At 37.8% G+C, this 23,960-nt stretch overlaps 1 long non-coding RNA gene and 1 other non-coding gene across 6 annotated transcripts in view; one reads left to right on the top strand and one right to left on the bottom strand.

Moving 5' to 3' along the window:
* The first annotated feature begins 3,262 nt into the window (after nucleotides 1-3,262).
* LOC140457245 (U2 spliceosomal RNA) lies at nucleotides 3,263-3,453 on the top strand. Its single transcript, XR_011953349.1, has one exon. It is a non-coding gene; the product is annotated as a U2 spliceosomal RNA (small nuclear RNA).
* Nucleotides 3,454-12,062: 8,609 nt separating this feature from the next.
* LOC140456940 (uncharacterized) overlaps nucleotides 12,063-23,960 on the bottom strand; it is a 41,969-nt gene continuing 30,071 nt past the window's right edge. For all 5 annotated transcript variants that reach the window (XR_011953236.1, XR_011953234.1, XR_011953237.1 and 2 more), the window contains 2 exons: nucleotides 19,580-19,649; nucleotides 12,063-17,376 (listed from right to left, as the gene is read on the bottom strand). This is a non-coding gene — a long non-coding RNA (uncharacterized lncRNA). The remainder of the gene's footprint in view (nucleotides 17,377-19,579; nucleotides 19,650-23,960) is intronic.

Below are 23,960 nucleotides of genomic sequence, written 5' to 3'. Positions count from 1 at the left end.
GAAATCGACATGGAAAGCAGTTTTTTTTCTTATAAGAAATTGAAAGAAATCCTTATGCATTGCACATGGTTTGAAAACACATCAGTCACCAAAACACCAAGGTCATAAAAATCATCGGTTTAAGACAATAAGACCCGTAATGAAGAGTATTGTGCTCAATGGTATTTAGAGGACCTTGAACATCTTCATGTCGTTCTTGCAGAGAAAACTCTTTCATTCAACAGTTCTAATTGAGCACAAACAGCCAAGTTTCTGGTATTGAGATGGGGTATGTCAGGTTTCAGGAGTGGCAGGTTTATGGGGTATGTCAGGTTTATGGGTGGCACGGTGGCACAGTGGTTAGCACTGCTGCCTCACAGCGCCAGAGACCTGGGTTCAATTCCTGCCACAGGCAACTCTCTGTGTGGAGTTTGCACATTCTCCCCGTGTCTGCGTGGGTTTCCTCCGGGTGTTCCGGTTTCCTCCCACACTGCAAAGATGTGCAGTTCAGGTGAAGTGGCCATGCTAAATTGCCTTATTATTAGGTAAGGGGTAGATGTAGGGGTATGGGTGGGTTTGCTCTTCGGCGGGGCGGTGTGGACTTGTTGGGTCAGTTTCCACACTGTAAGTAATCTAATCTAAAAAGAGATTGATTGTGTTCAGACACTCTCTAGTCCGAGGCACAGACGGACGTTTCTGTGGCCAGCAACAAAAAATCATAATTATGTGTTGCCTCCCTGGTGCAGGATCAAGGATGTCTCCGAGAGGGTGCAGAATATTCTCTCAGGGGAGAGGGATCAGCAGGAGGTCATTGTACACATTGGAACAATAGGAAGGAAAAAGGATGATTTTCTGAAGGGAGAAAATAGAGTGTTAGACAGGAATTTAAAAAGGAGGTCTTCGAGAGTAATAATATCTGGATTACTCACGGTGTTACAAGCTAGTGAGGACAGGAATAGGAGGATAGAGCAGATGAATGCATGGCTGAGCAGCTGGTATAGATGGCAACCAGTTTCTAGTGGAGTGCCACAGTCCTGGGACAACATATTAATAATGACTTGGGTGAGGGAAGTGAATGTACTGTCACCAAGTTTGTAAATCAGTAGGAAGGCAAGTGGGCAGAACATTCTAGATAGGTTAAATGTGTGGGTGAAAACTTGGCATGTGGAATATAAGGAGGAGAAAGTCAGGAAAAATGGAAGAGTTTAATATTATTTAAATGGAGAAATACTGCAGATAGCTACAGAACAGAGGGATTTGGAATTCCACATCTGTGAATCAGAAAAAGCTGACATTGGAGTTCAGTGAGTAATAGAGAAGGTAAATGGAATGGTGGAACCAAAATCTGCAATTGCTGGAAAAACGCAGTACTGAAGAAGAGTCATTGGACCCAAAATATTAACTCTGTTTTCTCTCCACAAATGCTGCCAGACTTGCTGAGTTACTCAGTCAATTTCTGAATTTGTTTCTGATTTCCAGCAATCACAGTTCTTTGGATGTATTTTTTAACACATTGCTGGTTTTTATTTCAACGGGAATACAGTACAGCCTTCATCCTTTCAAAAGAGTCTCACAATCTGCTAAGCAGACCACTTTTTGCTTGTTTAGTTGACAAACTTGTTAAAGGCAAGATATCCAGCGAAAATTATGCACAAATTTCCAGTAAGCTCACACATTCCTGAACATTTACCAATTTGTCATTTAGTTTTAGGAAAAAATGAATTCTATTAAAGTCTTCACTTTTGCTGTCCTTGGCAATATCTGTGAATATGTGTGTGTGACTGCCTGCTTGTGCATGTTTGTTTGGGATATGTGTGTCTTTGTGTGTGTGTATGGGTGTCTGTCTGTGTATATGTATGTGTTTCTGAGTGTCTCAATATAGCGATAGGAGGTATATTTAGTAAGTTTGCAAATTATACCAAAATTGGAGGTGTCCTTCGAAGTGGAAATAATTGTCAGTTTGGAAGGTGTTGTCGAAGGATTTTTGGGAAACGTTTGCAGTGCACCTTGATTCAACTCAGCATCGGTGGTGGATGGAGTAGATGTTTGTAAGGCGGGTACAATTACAACACTTGAAAAGCATCTGGATTCAGATGCTGATAACTGGGACTAGGTTTATCCAAGTTATCTGATGGATGCCAGCCACTTAAACAAAGTGTCTATTTCCGTGCTGTACAACTCCACGACTCTGTGAATCTTGATTTGCAATTCTAATGTAGCAAATTGCAATTCGAGTATTTGGAGTCAAAGCCAAATCACTTGTTGCTGATTCACTCGATCGAACTTCAGGTCCACCATGGTTCTGTTAATTTCAATTGACGGGGTTGGCAGAGTTTAATGGTTTGGAGATCAGAGTTGACATAATACAAGATGGATGGATTAGTCTAAGGATTTCCGTTCAGAACAGTCGCCTAATATTTCCAGGCAGTGATAGTACTCGATCAGAATTAGAACCCGTTTCAATTGTTTGCCTTGATTTGCCTTGTGGAGAGGCAGGAATTGTTACCATTAACAGCTCAGTTTGTTTATACCAGAGAATGGAACAGCACAAACTCCAGGCAATTGCATATATCAAGTTAAAAATCACACAACACCAGGTTATAGTCCAACAGAATTAAACCTGTTGGACTATAACCTGGTGTTGTGTGATTTTTAACTTTGTACACCCCAGTCCAACACCAGCATCTCCAAATCATGGCATAGATACATGATGGCGGGGAGTTGAGGTTAATTATTTTTGAACGAATGTCACATTTCATCAAGGTAAGGAGGTAAATCCCTACCATCTTCATTCAGTAGTTACTATTGGCTGTGCACTGCCTGAGGGGCCACTGGAGCCGGATTCAATCATCGGGAAAAGCATGGTGAGTGGGACTAGGGAAGGAGCCCATACAGAGTGACAGCTGACGCAGACAATGAGAGGCTGCAGTACATCCCTCTGTGCTGCACCATTCCCTGTGTCCAGCTCTGTTCCAGTGGGTTGCTGCAATCTCATTGATACTCTGTCAGAGACACACTACCGGCTTGTTAGTGACGTACACTCGGCCCCAGCGTAGCTGATTGGTACATTGCTGGTCATCTACATTCACTATCAAACTGTTTCATAGAAAAGATTAAATGAATTCACCTGGACAAACGGATCGTTTACTCTGGTCAGAAGATCTGGAAATGACTAGGCAGCAATGAAACTGTCAGCCGTGAGCTATAGGTCTTTGTTCACAGTCAGGCTGATGGTAAATGTAGGAAGCGGCTGGGTCCTAAGGTAGTCAGGGAGACGACAAGTATCGCTTCTCAGCCTTTTGGCTAAGATCATGTGTAGTTCTGTTCTTGTCAGTTTTAATATCTGATAAGTCCCTGATTTAGGGACTGAATATTAATCTGATTTTTGCAGGACGAAGTTGTGTCAGGAGCTTGCTCCGATAACTTCACGCATCATCCCAGTATTGCAGTGTTTCGGGGAATGGTGCACGTCCCCACTAAAAAAGGCGAACAGTAGATTTATTTTTTATATGTTGTATTCTTTATGATCCGAATGCGGAAAGCTTTCGGTTAGTCAAGTCAGACTTGCCTTCGTGCTAATCAGCTTGTTCTACCATCCGATTCGTTTGAGTCTTTCTGCGTGTTATGTTCAGCACTCACTCTTAATGTTGTCACTTCATCCCCGGTACATGCTGCCTCTTCCCACCAACTCCAATTCCCAACAACAGAAGTTTTACAAAGTTACCCACCAGCTCTACCTAATGGCAAACGGCATTTCAGAAAACAAAAGGGAGAACATGAAGCTATTGAAGTAATCAACAGTTCGGATTTTGATGATGATGAGAGTCACTTTGATGTATTAAATGAGAGATTTTAAGAACAATGTGAAGCAAAGATCTGATGTATTTAAGGCACAGAGTCAGAGAGATGTGCAGCACAGAAAAAGATCCTTCAGCCCAACTCGTCCATGGCAACCAGATATCCTAACCTAATTTCGTCCCATTTGCCAGCATTGGTCCATATCCTTCTAAATCCTTCCTGTTCATATATCCAACCAGATGCCCTTTAAATGCTGTAATTTAGTTTAATTTAATTTAAATGCCTCCACCACTTCCTCTGGCATCTCATTCTATACATGCACCACCCTCTGCATGAAAAAGTTGCCCCTTACATCCTGTTGATTTTTTTCTGCCCTCTCATGCTGAACCTATGCCCTCTAGTTCTGGACCCCCCACCGCAGGGAAAAGAACTGCTGACCTCTACATTGGACAGAGCGACTGCTGCTCTCTATATGATACACAGGGACAGCTGTTGTCCATATTATACACAGGTACTGCTGTTCTCCAGATAAGACACAGGAACTGCTGTTCTCTTTCTTATACACAGGTACTGCTGTTCTCTATATTCTACCCATGCACTGATAATAGACAGAGGGATTGCTATTCTCTGTATTATACATAGGGACTCATGTTCTCTATATTAGACACAGGGATTCATGTTCTCTGCATTATACAATGTGACTGCTGTTCTCTGTTTTCACAGGGACTGTTGTTCTCTATGCTATACCCTGCTATTCTCAGGAACTATAGACCGGTGAGCCTGACATCAGTTGTGGGCAAGTTATTGGAGGGATCCTGAGGGATAGGATTTACACACATCCGGTTAAGCAAGGGCTGGTTAGGGATAGTCAATGTGGCTTTGTGCATGGGAAATCATGTCTCACAAGCTGGATTGAGTATTTTGAAGAATCACCAAAGAGGATTGATGAAGGCTTTGACAAGCTCCCTCATGGTGGCCTGGTTAGCAAAATTAGGTCACATGGAATACAGGGAAATCTAGCCATTTTGATACACAACTGGCTTGAAATTAGAAGACAGATGGTGGTGGTGGTGGAGGTTTGTTTTACAGACTGAAGCCCTGTGACCATTGGGGTGCCACAGGGATTGGTGCTGGGTTCACTGCTTTTTGTCATTTATATAAATTATATGAATGTGAGCATAAGAGGTATATTTATTAATTTGCAGATGACACCAAGATTGGAGGTGGAGTGGACAGCGATGAAGGTTACCTCAGAGTATAACAGGATCTTGATCAGATGGGCTGCTGAGCTGAGGAGTGGCAGATGAAGTTTAATTTAGGTAAATGAGAGGTACTGCACTTTAGAAAGGAAAATCAGGACTGGGTTTATACACTTAATGGTAAGGTCCTGGGGAGTGTCCAATGAGACCTTGGAACACGGTTCATAGTTCCTTGAAAGGGGAGTCACAGATGGATATGTTAGTGAAGAAGGTGTTTAGTATGTTTTCCTTTATGGGACAGAGCATTGAATATGGGAGTTGAGAGGTCATATTGCAGCTGTGCAGCACATTGGTTGGGCTACTTTTGGATTATTGTGTTGCATATCAGGCTTTCTTTCTCTTCAAAGCATGTTATGAAACTTGAAAGGGTTAGAAAATACATGGGAACAAATGTTCTCGGCAATATGCACATGATCTGCTCTTCTCTATAATACAGACAGGGACAGCTACTCTCTGTAATACACACAGGGACTTCTGTTTCATATACTCAGAAATTGCTGTTTAGTATAGCATACACAGGGACTGCTGTTCACTGCAGTTTAGAGAATAAGTGCTATTCTGTATAATCTAATATTGCAGGTCAAGCGATGACCCAGTGATGTTATCGTTGGACTGCTAATCCAGAGACCCAGGTAATGTGCTGGGGACCCAGATTCAAATCTTGCCATGGCAGATGATAGAATTTGAATTTCAGAAAATTCTGCAAGTATGAGAGTAATCATGATCATGAATCCATCGCTGATTGTTTGAAGAACCCAACTTATTCTGGAATGGCTTTTAGGGAAGGAAATTGCCATCCTTACCTAGTCTGGTCTCCATGTTTTTCCAGACCCACAGCAATGTGGTGGAATCTGAACTGCTCTTTGCACCATTAGGGATGGCCAATAAATGCTGGCTGAGACAACAACACCCTCATCCCACAAATTAATAAAAAAGATAACATTTAACAAACTGGAACAGAAACGATGTGCCAAACCGCCACCTTCTGCACTGTAACATGACATTGATTACTACTTGAGGTCCTGTGGGATGTAAATTGTGGAATTTATAATTGATAATTTTGTTCAAAAAGTGTGGAGCTAAATAAACATAGCCAGTCAGGCAGCATCTGATGAGAAGAGTCGATGTCTCCAACATAAGCTCTTCCTCAAGACCATCTGTTCCTTTTCCAGCACCACACTTTTTGACACTGATCTCCAGCCTCTGCAGTCCTCACTTTCTCCCAGCATAAATTTTGTTGGTGTAGTTTTTTTCTGTGTCTCTGAACTTCACAGTATTCCTGTAATTGTGGTGATTTCTTAAAAGAACAGTTTCAAAGCTCGGCTGCAGAATGGATGGGTTTTGTGCACTAATGAATGTTTATTAAAGCTAAGCTGTTATGTCTCAAAGTCAAACAAATTTGAACTTTTAGAAAGAGATTCACTGAACTCACCAAATTTCTAGCCACTCTGTTTACGGTGAATTTCTAAGGCAACAAAAAGTGATCAACCTTATCCCAAACTGTAATCCCAGACTTTCAAGCAAACTATATCAGTAATATTGCTCACGTACAGGTGGCAACCAGTTCTATTGTTTCGAAAACATTGCAAAAGGAGTTGAAATGTGAAAGGTGATGCTGATTGGCTAGCTCATCATTAAAATGGCATTGCAGCAAAAACAGTTAGCCGTCAATCTTAATTCTCAGACCCGATAGGTGGACTCTGATTGGTCGGGGTGTCAGCATGGGGATACAGCAGTGGTTGGTTGTCTCCATGATGCATTTCTTATCGAATAAGTGCAATGTCTGTAAAAATTCTGTTTGCCTACATGAACCAGGGTCCTGCGGAATTATATTTGTTGCTTCTAACGCATGCGCAGATGCACCCAGCTGTTGATCTTGCGTGTTTGAAGGTGGTAACCTGCCGAATGATGCCAATGATAGAAATTGTTCTCACGGTTCACTGCACCCACCAAGTCTGGGTTCCCCATGACATGTAAAATCGATGTCCCTTTTCTGTCCTATCATATCTGTTACTGAATCTGCACAGCCTGAATTGGCTGAATACTTTGTGAAACTATTATAATCATATCTAAATGAGTTTTCCACATGCACAGTGAAGGAGTCCCTCATGATTACGAAGACCACATGAGAGCTACGTTCTGAGAGTGACAACATGCCCACGTGCTCTTTCAACATTGCCAGCTTATTATTATTACAGTTCAAATAAGCCATTGAAATTCAGACATACCACTTGTGTCTGATTCAGTGTTCACCAAACATCATCTCTTTTTTCCTTTCTGGTGGCATCATGGCTTCCTGGTTAACACAGCACCAGGGTTCTGGGTTCAATTCCAGCCTTGGGTAAATGTCTGTGTGAATATTGTCCCCCGTGTCTCTTTGGATACTCTCCCCAGGTCTGCATGGGTTTCCTCCTACAATCCAAAGATGTGCTGGTTAGGTGAATTGGCTGTGCTAAATTGCCCATAGTGTTCCAGGTTAGGTGCATTAGTCTGGGATAAATGTAGAGTAATAGGAGAATGGGTCTGGGTGGCTTACTGTCTGGAAGATCGGTGTGGACTTCTTAAGCCTATGGGCCTGTTTCCACGTTGTTGGGAGTCTATGATACACATGAACTGAGCACCTTGTGCAGTTGACTTCAGTTCCAATAACAACGTGTCTGACCAAATAGATAGTGTTGCCATGGGATATTCTCGAGGGAAAACTCTTCCTAACATCTTTATTGGTAACCATGCAAAACACATCTCTGATGGCATGATACCTAGCCTCTATCCATTTGCATATCTTCAACATGTAGATGACATGTTTGCGACATTTGAATCTGCATTAAAGAGTTTCTTTATAAAGCTCGATGATCGCCACCTGATGCTAAAATTCACCACTGAAATGGAGTACCCTTTCCTTGATACATTCATTGCGAAATCAGCCAAATTGTTTTTAAACTCCAATAACTGAAAGCCAACATTCACTGGTCAGCATACTTGTTAGGATTCCTACAGGCCCCAAGATCAACTTGTGGGGACCGTCATGAATATAGTCCTCACCATCCTCTCACTGTGTGGACTTGATACTGAGATAGAGCCGATCAAAACTGGTTCTTGTAATAACAGATTCCCAGATGAAACCATCACTCGTTGTACATCATAAAAACTCATGAAAAGGCCTATCTCCACCACTTTGACACTTTGCAGTGCCTTATCAGGTCATTATCTGGGAAAGGAAATGTCATAGAATCATAGAGTCATCGAGTCTGACAGCATAAAGAAAGCACCTTCGGCCCATACTGGTCTAGGATAACCAGAAGATAGAACATGGAGCATTACAGCACATGCCCTTTATGGAACTGCTCGGCTAATACAGGAAGTTACACTCACAGAATATGGAGCATTGCAGTGCAGTACAGGCCTTTATGCTACCCCTTGTCTAACACCAGACATTAGACGAATACAACATAGAACATTACAGCGCAGTACATGCCCTATATGGAACCGCTCAGCTAATACAGGAAGTTAGATTCAAAGAACATGGAGCATTATCACGAAGTACAGGCCCTTCGTGGAACTGCTCGGCTAATAAAGGATGTTTGACAAATACAACATACAAGATTGCAGTGCAGTACAGGCCCAATATGGAACTGCTCGGCTGATACAGGGAGTTAGATTCATAGAACATGTAGCGTTACAGCGCAATACAGGCCCTTCGTGGAACCGCTCGGCTAAAAAAGGAAGTTAGTCTCAGAGAACATAGAACATTACACCGCAGTACAGGCCCAATATGGAACTGCTCGGATAATACAGGGAGTAAGAATCATAGAAAATGGACCATTACAACTCAGTACAGACCCTTTATGCAATCACATGGCTAATAAGGGGACGACCGAGGCTTGTTTCTGTAGTGTAGTGGTCATCACGTTCGCCTCACACGCGAAAAGTCCCCAGTTCGAATTTGGGCAGAAACTGCTTTGTTCTTCAACGGCAGCCTTTTACATGGACAAGAACGGAGCTTTCTTACTTGCTTTCCCATGTGCAAACCTTCCCTTCGAATTTGCTTGAACAAATCTGCTCTCGTTGTGAAATGTAATGCAATTCCATTTACTTACAGTGCAAAACATTGGCGCTGGATTAAGGCTCCCGCCTCGACAGAGGCGTGGGTTCGAATCCCACCGCTGCTGTTTCTGCTGAACAGCTCCAAAGGCACAGCTTGTTAAAATGCTGTTTCAATCCCTGCTGCATTTCTGTTTAAAACAGAAGAAAAATGGATTTGCTTCCCGGGGAATTGACTGCGGTGTGGGAAAGTGCCGAATTTTCCAAAGTGTCTGTGCTGTCATGATCGTGTTCGCCTCCCGCAAGGAAAATCGCAAGCAGCTCTACTGTTGCTTTCAGTTCCAGGCAAGTTGAGCTTTTACTGGAACCGAATGGAGACTGTTATTTCATCGCTGTTGCGAAACAGAGTCCTACGGTGAGTCGACTCGTCGTTATTTGGTTTTCTGGCCAATGAGAAAATCGTTCCAATCTATTTCGATGTCATATGTTATTGAATTTCTCCCACTTCCATCATTTCCGTCCTGGAGTCATCGGAAGGGAAAGGTAATCTAATCGAGACTGTGATTGGTGAAATTCACTTTTTATGGCCCATTCTTATTATGTTCTTTCTTTGTCTCTTTGCAGCATTGTCTGGGAAGTGGTGGTGCACTCAGGCTCCAGTATGTTTGAAAGAGTAGTTTGGAATTGCCCTGTTGTTAGTTGTGTGATTACTTTATGGCTCATGCCCCCGGACTGTCTCACATTTAGCATTCATGCTCGCTGTGTCTGAAAATGCATTTGGTTTTCCAGTTTTGTTTGTGTTCCGTGTTAAATGCTTTCTGTTTTGCGATTCGCTCAATCCATTACGAATTAACAGGGTTTCTGAGGTAACTTCCAGCTGCAAAAATCCTTAACTGAGAATCTGGGAAACTTTCACGGAGTATGGTCAGTCGGAGCAAAATTAAGGGTGTCATTCGTTTCTGCAGTGTTTCACAATACTACCTTTCCCGTGAGCAGTCGAACAGACTAAATGATTTTGCCACAGACTGCGACGGTAAGCTCCGCAAACACGAAATTCTTTAAAGCAGGTGTAAGCAACACAACGTTATTGGGGTACACCGCGTGGAAACAGATACTTCGGTGTATCTCGTCCATGCTCACCACATAGCCAAAATTAAACAAGTCCCATTAAACAACGAGCTCATGGAAACAGAAAGGTGAAAGGTAGAATGGCTTCAACTTTCAGTGCTGTATGCCACTGACCTCCAGCGGGGCTGACCGAGGCTTGTTTCTGTAGTGTAGTGGTCATCACGTTCGCCTTACACGCGAAAGGTCCCCAGTCCGAAACTGGGCAGAAACTGCTTTGCTCTTCAACTGCAGCCTTTGACAGACAAGAACGGAGCTTTCTTGCTTGCTTTCCCATGTGCAAACCTGCTTTCGAGTTTGCTTGAATAAATCTTCTCTCGTAGTGCAATGCAATGCAATTCCATTTTCCATTTACTAACAGTGCAAAGCATTGTAAAGTTTTTCTCCAACCTGGTTCTGATCATATGCCATTCTGTTTGAGAGTGTAGTTACCCCCTTCTGATCCGTCCAAGAAAAGCATTACCGCATTCGCATTCCTTGCGCAGGCGGCCCGGTTCAAAGACAGGGAAGAAGCTGATGCGCTGGTGTCACAGCGCACCACGGATTCCTGAACTTGTCTGTCTGTCAAATGTACCCCAAAGTCGTCTGTGAAAGACCTCATTTGGAAGGTGTCTGTCGTTATTCAACTTGCGAGAATTGGCACCAGAGGTTCTGAATCATATTTTGGAGCAGTTCGCACGTTAGTGGCTCATTCAATCAGCAACAGCAATGAAAGAAATTACACTCTCAGAAGGACCGTTGGACTTTCACCACAGCTGCAACTTCCTCACTTCCCCACTCGCCCTCGCCGTTTACATTTTCCTGCTCGTCAGTGATTTAAAGAAACTCAAATGGATGCGATGTCATTCTGCAGCCTCTCTGGAGATTCCTCCGTTTCAGTTCCAACATGGCTTATATCTCGGGCTGCACCTTAATACTAGCGATGCCACGAAAGCATCCCTGTTACCTCAGTGCGATAACAGGCCATTTGTTTGAATAAAATGACCCTCCAAAGAGTAACCCACCCAAACACTTTTTCCAATCATATTTCTTCATATTTACTGCTGACTAATACACATATCCCTGAACACAATGTGCATTTTAGCATGGCCAGCTCACCTAACCTGCACATGTTTGGATTGTGGGAGGACACCACAGCAAAGTCACATAGACTTGGGGAGACCGTGCAAAGTCCCCACAGTCCCCCGAGGAGAGAATCAAACCAATGTCCCTGGCGCTGTGAGCCAGTATTGCTAACCACTGAGGTACCATGTAATCTTTTGCAATAAGTAAAATCAGTGAAAGATACGTCAAAAACAAGTTTCAAATGAACACTCTCCGGCATTGTCAAAGAATGTCAATCTTGCATTCAATACGAATAGGTGTAATGAAAATAAAAAATACAAAATCCCGCCAATTCATGAATAAACAATAATTAAAAGTTTAATTTGATCAAAGTTCATAACAATGTTTCGACGAATTGCAATTTTTAATGACAAATGTCGGTAATTAGCTGACTAATGAATAATTGGAAGTGGCATATATTCACTTAATGCCGAAGAAAGCGACTTGTTTTCCCTCTTGTTACACAGCAGAATAACAATGTGTGTGTGCGTGTGTGTGTGTGTGTGTATGTGTGTGTCTGTGTTCGAAATGTTTGAATCAAGCTGTTTCTAACAAAATAACTGATGACTTACGAGCACTTAGTCTTGTCAGCTTTAAAACCACAACATTTGTCAAATATTTTCCAGGAAATTACAACCAGAATAACTAGTTAACTTCTTTTCATAGGAACCCAAAGAGAATAAGTAGCGGACACTGTGAATTAGTTGAGTCATTGCAAGAATTCAACTGAAGACAACATCCCTTCTTTCCAAAATGTTCAAAATTTAAAAAATGAAAATTTATTGCCATTGTTGAATGAAAGAATAGAGATGTTAATTCTTTTTCATTTGATTTTGTTGCATGAAACATCCGTAAGCTGTATTATGATTACAAACACAATAAATGTGAGCATTGAAGTCAAATATAATCAATTGAATTCAACTATGTTTCAACAGATAAAATAAAAATTGATATTTACAATGATTGAGAGATTGTGCACTGCAATACATTTGCAGTGGTTCATATACTGTGCCGTAAATCCACATTTGCGCGACCTACTAGATTGAATAATTATTATTTTTATTCTAAATCAGCAACAATTGAATTATCAAAGTCTGTCAATGCATTAAAGAATAATGAATAATCTCTTTTTGCAAGTGATTGAGCAATGTCTGGAAATGAACTGGAATTAATTCAGTTAAAAGTAATTACATTTTCCTGAATTTTAAGACTGAGATGACCGTGATCATTCAAATGAGCTAACATCAGATACTTGCAATGACGTTGGATGGGAAGTCATTGGTTCCTTTGTGGGGTAGGTGACCTGAAAAATAAAGGCATTTTCATACTGTACTATTAGTACTCAGAAATAATAGATTAAATCTAAATGTGAATCTCATTGTATGTGTTCAAAAGACTTATTTAAAAATAATTGTGCCATTATTGTAATGGCAATGACTTGATAATGAATGCTGTATTTTGAAGAATTAAAATGAATCAATATTTCAAAAGCATTTTGCTGTGATGTTGATTGGATATTTATTAAGATCAGTAAATTGAGGCATAAAACATTGTACCTAGCTTTATGGATTGAAGAAAAATGAGCCATTCAGTGATTATTGAGCAAAATTCTTTTTTTAAGTAAAAAATGTACGTAATACAAGAATTGTGAATTTCCATTAGACGGATTCCTTGTAGAGATATGTTACATCAATTAAATGATCAATATTATGATCAATGTTGAAAGATTTGTGTCAGAATTAGGAAGAGAATTCGTAAGTCATGAAAGTGAGCTTGAAACTGAACAATCTAGTCAATGACATGTAGCGTATATGTGATTTTAATAATATTGTCATTTTTGTACAATGATGAATAATGTTGGAATAGAAATGCCAAAAAAATCAACATGGTCAAAGCAGTTCTTTTCTCACAATGAAATGAAAACAATAATCATTTTGTAGCACTCATTATTTGAAATAGCAGGTTTTTAAATGTGACATATACAGTGAAGGCTAACCCTTTTGCAAAAATGTGGGAAGTTCACAAATTTAAAATGCAGTATTTGTTCAATTTGTAATAAAAATGGTTATAATTTGAATTGTCTCTTGTACACACACAACAAAAAAGGAGCTTAAAGATTGTTAGATTGACAAAGATTTGCTTTACAACATTATTGTAGTATAGTCAATATCTGTGATAAAGTAGAATTATTGGTTTAAACAATATAAATCAACATTAAAGACTGAGCTGAAATATAGCACCTCAATTGCATTAACTGCATAGAATAGTAAATAAATGTTTATTGTTGTCATTTGTCCTAGGAACAATAAGATACTTACTCAGGTTATTCCACTGAATAGTAATCAGCTGATGATGAATATCTTTGTGTCGCTTTATGTGCACTGTTTTGTGTGAACATTGATTTCAATAAATTTAGATATTTACATGAATTAGGAACAGACTGATAACTGGGTGTGAAAGATCTTATTTAAGATTAGACAATTTTTCGGAATTCAGGAGGTTTGCTGAACAAAACACTGTTAAGTCATCATGCAATAAACTGGATTAGAGAGAAATATGCAAATTCAATTTTCAAATGAATGCACTCGGATATTTTCAGAACATTTCAATCGTACATTCAATATAAATAGATGAATGGAAAACTAAAAACAAATTTCAGACAACTCAAACAGATCAATAACTAAAAATTGATATATAGTAGGAAGTGGCATTTGTTTATTTAACTGAAGAATAACTTAATTTTTTTCTAATATTTATACCTTTGAAGCATCAAGTTCTATCTTTACTTTGCATATTTCATCTTTGTGAATGCAACATTATCAAATATTTTGCAAAGAATATTGATTGAGTGTAATTAGATACATTCTGTTATTAGCGGACTGAAGAATATATATAGCAGATACTGTGATTATTGGAATGAACAACAAATGAAAACATATCTCATGTTGAATTGAAAGGCAATTCATTCGATTCTTAGATATTTTCTTCTCAACATTCAGAGCTGCTCTGGCACAGCTCTGTGCAAGGTGGGAATTGAAATTGGTCTGGTAACAGAGACACGACCAGACAACTCTGGTCTGGTAACAGATACACGACCAGAGTTGCACTAGATTCCTTCATAACATTCCCAACCAGGCTGGGCAGGGCTGAAAACTAATCAGATGTTTATTGCGATAATTGGATTGGAATTAAATGGTTGGATACTGTGTACAATCTTCTGAAAATTCAGTAGTAATTTACAATAATGATGGGAGTTAACAAATGTCTTAATTTAACATGATTTTTATGATCACTTGTGGAACGACAACTTGACAGAATTGTGTGATTACTGTGCATTATAAATAAAAATGAATATAATTATTCTATATGTTCATAAGTTCCACATTTTCAGAAATGCAAATTACAATGCTTTTGATCTACACGTAAATTGGAACAAAATGATGAATTGGTCAATCAATGTGCCTATTCAGCTGAAGACAACTTTCATTCTTTCTAAAATACACGATTTCTAAGTCACCATTTCCTGTGGTTGTTTAATGAAAGAAGAGAGATGCCAACCCTTTTTTGTGTGCTTCAAAAAATTCATGGGGATTTCAATGATTTTGCACGTGAAAAATATTCAATTGTTATTGTGATTAAAAACACAATAAATGTTAACATTGAAGTGATTTCTAATCAAATCAATTCAAAAGTGTTTCCAAGTTTAAAATGAAAAGCAATATTTAGAATGATTGAGTGATTGTGCATTGCAATGTCCTTGCATTAGTTATTATATGAAAACATAGTTCCACATGTACACCCCTTACAGAATTGAACAATTATTAGGTTTTGGCAACAAATCGATTTGAAATATTTTATTAATGAATTTAAGAATAATGAGGTATCTCCTCTTACTATTCCACTGAGTAATGTTCAGAAATGAAGAGAAATATTGCAGTGTAAATTAACTGGTGTTCTCTGAATTTCAATGGCTGAGAAGACTGTGATCTTTCAAATGAGCAAAAGTCAGATACTTACAAATGATGTTGCAATGGTAATTATTGGTCTTTTGTGGGCGTATTGGCCTTATCAAACAAGTTTTAATGTTGTAGCACTCACACTAAGAAATATGGAAGGTATTAAAAGCACATTGTACTTGTTATAAAGCCTAAGTTAAAGTATTGCGTAATTATTGTAATTGATAATTGTTTCTAAAATCCTGATAGATAAATTGACTTAATATTTTGAATGCACTTTGCTCTGATGTCGATTGTCTATTCATTAAGATAAATAAACTGAAAATTAAAATATAAAACGTGGCTTTAATAATTAAAAAATCTCAGCAACAATTGAACATCGTTCAACTTTTTTTTGGTTGGTTCATGTCTATTTTATTAATGTAACTTTTATCATGATAAATGTTTAGATAAATGTCAGAACTAGGAAGAAAATAATGAGGATGGGAAAGTGGGTATTATTATGCACTAAACATAGAGTCAATGACATTTGGTACAGGGAGTCATTTTGTAGCAAAAAAAACTAATAATTGTGTGATTATTGTTCATTGACAACTAATGTTGGAAGAAAATAAAACTACCTCAAAATGAAATTAAAATAAATATCATTTTGGAGGTCACATGATTTGAAAAATGGAAATTGTCACTTAATGTGACATTTGAGCTGAAGAATCGTTCTTCCCCCCGCCACCCCCATGTGTAGTCCTGTCAATAATTTAAAATTTAGTATAAGTTGAACTAAATAACAAATGGATGTTCCTCCATTGTTTTCTTGAAAACAAAAATTTAAAAAATTAACATGAAAATGATATCGCTCTGCAAGGAATAATTTCACAGATAATAAGTGTTTGTATTGAATTTAAATGTCACCATAGCTGTAGGAGTGATTTCCCCTGACAGGGAATGAAGACTGAGGAGATAGGCCGAACTCAGGCAAGTGGAAGATGTTTACTCATGCTGCAATCAGTTAATGCAGGGATCATCCCCCCGAGGCCAATCTAGGAAGGGAGGTCCATGACACACTAATGTGTACAGTAAAAAGCAGTATTTTTACACACCTTCTGTATTACAATGTCCACATGCAATGTGGTTACAGTCGTTCCATCATGATACAGACACCCAATCCTGTAGAACACCTAATCTTGGATGAACATCAATATGGATAGCCCGAATTTCCTATTGGTTCATGGTGTTTTACAGGTGCTATAATCTCCAGGCCTTGGGATCTCTGTGCATTTTATTTCCTCACATTACAAAATTAATTTCTGCAGTCCTTTGGGCCTCTCACTATGCCTTATTTACAATTCTCAAGAATATGTAATTAGAAAAGTTTTAAATGTTCTGAGCAATTTTAAAATAGTAACTATTTCTGACAATCAAACCCTGCCGGTTTCCCTGACAGCCGCTGTGGAAGTTAGCTGGGCTCTATCCTGCAGTTGGTGTTTATTCATTCACTGGGACAATTATTCTTTCATTAATGAAAGTCAGGGTTGGTCATTTTTCTGTGTGCCTGCATTCTCTTATCACTATCTGGTGTATGACTGTCTGGAATTGCATGCTTATGGACTTGGAGTAGGATTGTACAAAATGTTCTTTTTTTAACTTAAGACTGAAACACACTGTTGGTCTTATTTATCTCCCCTCCACCATTTTGTGTTTTAATTCCAAGGCAGGCTGCTCAGGGCTTCCCTACAGCAGCAAATCAATAAGGATTTCAGCATTAAAATAAAAATCAACATTCGCTACCATTAGGAAACTGTACCATGCAATATGCTTACGTCACTGAGACTTAATTCCACACTTAAAGCCGACTATACTGATTTGATCAATGATTACATATTAGATATAAGTAACAATTAGTGTTAAAACTAGTCACTGTAAACTTAAAATGATTAGAAATGTCATATTACAATCCGCAACATGTAGAATTGGAGTCGAAAACAATCAGATGTATCTTCATTTGTAAGGCTGAATATGAATCCAATGATTTCTGTGAACATTCAAATGAGAAGATATCAGATATTTCCTGTCAGTGTTGGATGAGGGATCATTGCTTGGTTTGTGGTTGTGTTGACCTGGAATAAAAGATAATTTTTTCTTAGTAAAATTAGCACTATGAAATAATGATTTAAATTGAAATGTGAATCTCACGATATTTGTTACAAAACCTAAATTAAATTACTGTGTGATTGTTGGACTAACAATGAATTGGTAATCTATTTTAGAACACTGACACATTAAGTGATTCAATATTTCCAAACGGGTTTGCTGTGATATGGTACTAAGCACATATGCTCTTACTTAAAAATTAAAATCATGGAAATGAAAGAAAGATAAATACACATACCATGCGCTTATTGTAAATTCATGCAAAATACAACTGTGGAATATGTTTAAAGCAGTTTTTCCTGAAATGAAAAGATAACTAGAATGATTAGCAGCAGGATGTAATCGCAATAAAAAATCATTCAATGTGACTATTCAGCTGCAGGCAGCTCCCCTTCCTTACACATATGTATAACTTCCAACAATTCAAAATTTACTCTGATAAAGAAAAGAACATACGCATGTAAATTCTTTTTTCTTGTTGACAAAAAAGTCACAAATTTGAATTTTTTTAGCTTTAAAAAATTTAACTATTACTGTGATCAGAAATACAATAAAACTTCATGTTGAAGAAAAATCAAATCAAATCAAAATACACATCGATATTCACAATAATTGGGAGAGTGAACACAACAATATCTTTCCATCAGTTAATGTACTGAGCCATAATTCCACTGTTATATCCCTTACTGGATTGATCAATTATTAGATATTAATAACTAAATTATTAATATGCTATCATTGAACTGAATATTAATGAGAAATCTCATTAATGTTTGAACGAGCAATGTGTCAACATAAACAGTAATTATTAGTGAAATGTCTAAGATATCTCTTTATAAATGAGGCTGAGATTACTTTGATTGTTGAAACGAGTAGCATTCAGATATTTATAATGAGCATTGGCTGCAAATCAATGCTTTTTGGTGTAGACCTGAAAGATTTTGTTATTGTAGTATAGGCAGTAAGAAATTATGATGTGCATCGCACCTTTCTGAATATTTTCAAGTTTTCTAACAGGTTTCTGGTCCAATCTTCAGTTTAACAAGGGTAATTTTGGGTCAGAACATCAATAACTGCAAACAATTTAAACACATCTCCATCAAAGTTGCTAATCTGATAATTCAGAACAAATATAAAAAAATTACCTCTGTAAATTTAATTGACTATATTTTTAGATTATAGTCAAGTTCGTTATCTACTTATTTCCTTCCTATTTCTGACACCAGTGGCTAAATATTGATTAGATTAAATGTCATATGAGATAGACATTAGCTTTCTCTCAAAGATCTGTACAGCACAGGAATGGGCCATTTGGCCCATAATGTTGTGCTGAACATAATGCAAAAGAAACTCATCCCTTCTGCCTACCCTTGGTTCATATCCTTCCAAATTATCGAAATGAACATTAAAGAGCCTTAATGTATCTGCTTCCACCACCAACCCTGGAAGTCCATTCCAGACAGCAATCACTCCCTGTGTACAAAACAAATTGCCCCTTACATGCCCCTTGAACTTTCCCTCCTAACCTTAAACACATGTCACGTAGTTTTTGACGCTTCAACTCTGGGAAAAACTTTCTGACCGTCAACCCTATCTACGTATCTAATGATTGTACAGACTTCCATCAAGTCTTCCCCCAGTCTCCGCCACTTCACAAAAAAGCAATCTGAATTTTTCTCGCCTCTCCAAATCCAGGCAGCATCCTGGTAAATGCCCTCTGTACCCTCTCCAAAGCATCCATACCCTTCCTGGAACATGGCGAACAAAAGTGAATACAATACTTTAAGTATGCCTTAACCAAAGTGTTAAAATGTTACAACATGACTTCCTGACTCTTGTAACCAGTTCCCTGACCAATAAAGGCAAGCATGCTATTTGCCTTCCTAACCACCTAATTACTTGCATGGTCACTTTCAGGGAGCCATGGTCTTGAACGTCAAGATCCCTTTGAATAATAAAGCTGTTAGGGTCCTGCCATTAACTATCTACTTTTTTTTAACATTTGAGCTTCCAAAGTGAAACACCTCACACTTGTATGGATTAAACTTCACCTTTAATTACTCTGCCCATATCTGCAATTTCTCTTTTTCCTGCTGCATTATTTGACAACACTCTACACTGTCCCCAACTGCACTGAACGTTATATCATCTGCAAACTTATTAACTCACCCAATTAGATTTTAATCCATGTCACTTCTATATAATTGCATCGCAAACAGAAGGGTTCCAGTACAGATCCCTGTGGATAAAAGACAGAAAATGAGGTAAATGCAGAATTCTTGAAGAAATGAGGTTTTTTCAATGACAGAATAATTCTGATGAATAATCTTCTAAAGTGAGATTTTTTAAAAAATTAACCCAATATTTTAATTCATTATCCAGTACAAACTGCTTTGAAAATATTGTATCATCTTAAGTGTTGCATTCTCACATTAAATATTATTTAATTGTCATTTCAATTATCACACCATCATGAGATTTACATTTTCGTTCAATCCATTATTTATTAAGGCCAGTATCATAATGAAATATTGACATTCTTTTCAGGTCAACACACCTGCAATCAACCAAAGTTCTCTCACCCAACACTCATTTTAACTCACTCATTCTCTTTTATTTGAATTCTCGTATTAATGGAAGGATCATTAATCAGTCTTATCAATTAAGAAATTGCTAACTATTTTTCACATAAATATTTAATTTTTTTCCAACATATTGCACAATTACATTGCAATAGGGGTTTTCTCATCATTCTTAAATTTGTTATCAGCCATTTTAAAACTAATTATTACCAAAATCTAACCGGTAATCATTGTTGAAATCCAATATCTCCAGTTGTATATGTGGAACTATGTCTCAGTACATCAACTGATACAAACAATATTGCACTCTACAATCTCTTAATCTTAGCAAAAATAATTTTAAGTGTGGAATCTTAGCTGGATTGAATTGGTTGTAAGAAAAAGTGCAGTCTGAAGAAAGGTCACTGGGCCCAACTCTCTCCACAGATGCTGCCAGACCTGCTGAGTTATTTTCCAGCAATTACTGAGTTTGTTTGTGATTTCCAGCATCCACAGTTTTGTTTACAATCTTGTATTGATTGTATTTCACCTCAATTCTAACATTGTTACAGTTCTGATTATTACAATAAGAGCTAAGTACTTTTCATGTTAAGCATTATTTAAATTACACGTGTTCCTTGTGTAAATAAACCAGAATTAACAAATGTTTGTTCTATGCTTTTACAATAAATCTTGAATTCTTAGAAATCACATTTTTTTGAAAATGAGGGAAGTTGTCCATCGCTGAGTAGTCACATTGAATGACTAATGCTTTATTTCCAATTCATGTGCATTAAAAAGCAGGTTAATTTTAACTTATGCACATGAATAACTGCTTCAAACAAATTGACTTACTTGATTATCATGAGATTTATGTTTATTTAAGACCATTGTTGCTTCGTTCCATCATTATTAGAAATTACTAATTCTTTTTATCCATTACACAATGGAACTGTCTAATACAATCCTAGTCCAATTATAACAATAAATATCTGAGCAGTTTTCCCTGTGAATAAACACAGTAAGTATGTGATTATAGTCCTGCCCTTCCTGCATGGGAATATTATGGTAATGTGTGTACTAGTAGACCAGGAGCCATGGGTTCAATTCCCACCTTCAACAGAGATGTGTCAAAACACCTCAGAGTTGATTAGAAAATATCTAAGTGTCGACTGAATTGCTTTTCAACCAACATTGTCTCAACTTGTAACTGTTGTTCATTATAATGATCACAACATCTTGAATTTATTTGCTTCACATCACTGATTAAAGTATGAATTGGGCTTGGACTGCTTTAGTACCTGAGAAGTAAATTATTTATTAACACTAAATAGTCACGAGATTATGCAAATTCCTTTTTCTATCAAATGTCATGGACTGTATCTTGTGGTCACTCTCATATTCACTTTCATTATCTTTTTATTTTCTTCTTAATTCAGACACAAATGTTTGAACACCGATAAAGTATGAATAAAGTATTATGCTGCTTCTAAATACCTCTCAACTTTTAATAACTTTGCAGTCTTAAAGATTCTACGGTGTAAATAATTTTTAAGGTGAGGAGGAAAGATTTAAAAGGGGTCTGAGGGGCAACTTTTCCACACTGTTTTTCACATATTGGGATGAGCTGTGAGAGGAAGGGCAGTGGCTGGTACAATTACAACATCTAAAAGACTTTTGGACAGTTTATTGGATAGAAAACGTCCAAAGGGGTATGGGAGAAACACAGGGAAATGGGACTAGTTTAGTTTAGGAAACTTGGCCGGAATGCCAAGTTAGGCTGAATGGCCTGTTTCCGTGCTGTATCAGTCTAGCATTCTACAATTCAAACTTCACTGTGATTGGTCAAGGAAAGAACAAACGGGTGTTAATTCTATTTTGTATCCATAAAAAAGTGAGATGAATTTTAAATAATTTTGTCACATGAAATAGTTTGCTCTTATTGTGATTAGAAATACAATGAATGTGAGCATTGAAGTGAAATATAATTTAATCAATTCAACTGTGTTTCCATGGTTAAAATAAAAATTGATATTCACAATCATTGTGAGTTTGTACATTGCAATATCTTCACATTACTTCATGTACTGAGCCATTATTACACATTTATACCCCCTACTGAACTGAACAATAATTAGATAGAGCAACACTTAGATTTTCGAAAATCTATCAGTACACTTGTAAGAAGGAGAAATTTAATTTTGCTACATGACTGTGCAATGTGCAGACATGAACAGGAATTATTGCAGTGAAAAGTCGTTCCAGTTTTCTGAATTCATAAGGCTGAGATTACTGTGATTATTCAAAACAGCAAAAGTCAGTTTACAAAGCGTTTTGCATGCAAAATGATTGGTTCCATTGTGGGATAGTTAACCTGAAAACAATCGCATTGTTTCAATGGATTAAATTAAAATATGGATTAAAATAATATATGGATCTGACGAAACACATTAGAAAGACAAACAAATTATTCTGCAATTATTATAAGGATAGTGAATTCCTAATAAATGTTGTATTCTGAACAAATAAATTGACTCAATATTTTAAAATCACTTTGCTCTGATGTTGATTAGACGTACATTAAGATCGGTAAACTGAAGACTGAAATATAATACTTAGATTGATGGATTGAGGACAATAAATGAGCCATTCAATAGTTATTGAAGAGAATTATTTTTTGTCAAAATGCAGACAATACAGAAGTAATGTATTTCATTCAATTAGTTTACTTGTCGAAACATGCTATGTGATTTTAATTTATGTAATTTTATACTGATCGATGTTCAAACATTTGTGTCTGAATTAAGAAGAAAATAAAAAGATAATGAAAGTGAATAGGAGAGTGACCATAAGATACAGTCCGTGACATTTGATAGAAAAAGGAATTTGCATAATCTCGTGACTATTTAGTGTTAATAAATAATTTACTTCTCAGGTACTGAAGCAGTCCAAGTCCAAGTACAACAAGATCTGGACAATATCCAGGCTTGGGCTTACAGGAGGCAAGTAACATACATGCCACACAAATGCAGGCTATCACATATAAGACATAACCTAACCACCATCCCTTGACATTCGATGGTGTTACCATGACTGAACACCCACTATCAACATTATCCTGTGAATAATCATTGATCAGGAACGGAATTGGTCTCACCACATAAACACAGTGGCTACAAGAGTAATTCAACTCCTGGCTCCTGAAATCCTGTCCAAACGCTACTAGGCACAAGTCAGGAGTGTGATGGAATACTCCCACTTGCCTGGATGAGTGCAGCCCTAACAACACTCAAGAAACTTGATACCATCGGAATAAAGCAGCCCGCTTGATTGGCACTGCTGCTACTGAACATCAGTGGTGGTGAGGGTAGATGTTTGTGGATGTCCTAGCTACAATCTCTGCCTCTTCTTATTAACAAAGATAAAAGAATCTTACATTGCTCAACTTTCTCATCAAAACAGAGTACAGTATTCACCGCAGCCCTCTTTTATACCAACCAGCAGCATTTCCACCACCAATAGCAGCTTCTTTTAAAATATTTTGTCAGTAACTTGTAATTAACTGGTTACTACAATTACAACTGAAAATGTGTTGCTGGAAAAGCACAGGTCAGGCAGTATCAAAGGACCAGGTGAATCGACGTTTCGGGCATAAGCCCTTCTTCAGGAAGGTCCTGAAGAAGCAGTGAACCACATTTTGAAATGATCTTTCTGAACATAATATAGATCAGGTTAAAACTGAAGTCGGTGTCTTACACAACTTGCTGCAAGAACACAGACAGTAGAATCTGAGGTGATCCTGAGTATATGGAGGTGAATGTGGGAGACAAGCTGGGACTGTATTGGAGTAGTCACTGTGAGAGGGAACAAATGCTGGATGCAGGGTTTCAGCAGCTGATGGACTGACGCTCAGGTGAGCCATCGGAAACTGAGCAAGTGACCACCATCTAATAGGACAGAGAAACTGATCCATCAGCCTGAAACTGACT

The sequence above is a fragment of the Chiloscyllium punctatum genome, chromosome 31 (assembly GCF_047496795.1).
Source record: "Chiloscyllium punctatum isolate Juve2018m chromosome 31, sChiPun1.3, whole genome shotgun sequence".
Lineage (NCBI taxonomy): Eukaryota > Metazoa > Chordata > Chondrichthyes > Orectolobiformes > Hemiscylliidae > Chiloscyllium > Chiloscyllium punctatum.
The sequence above is the reverse complement of the archived record's forward strand: the minus strand, read 5'-3'. Positions and strand labels throughout refer to the sequence as shown.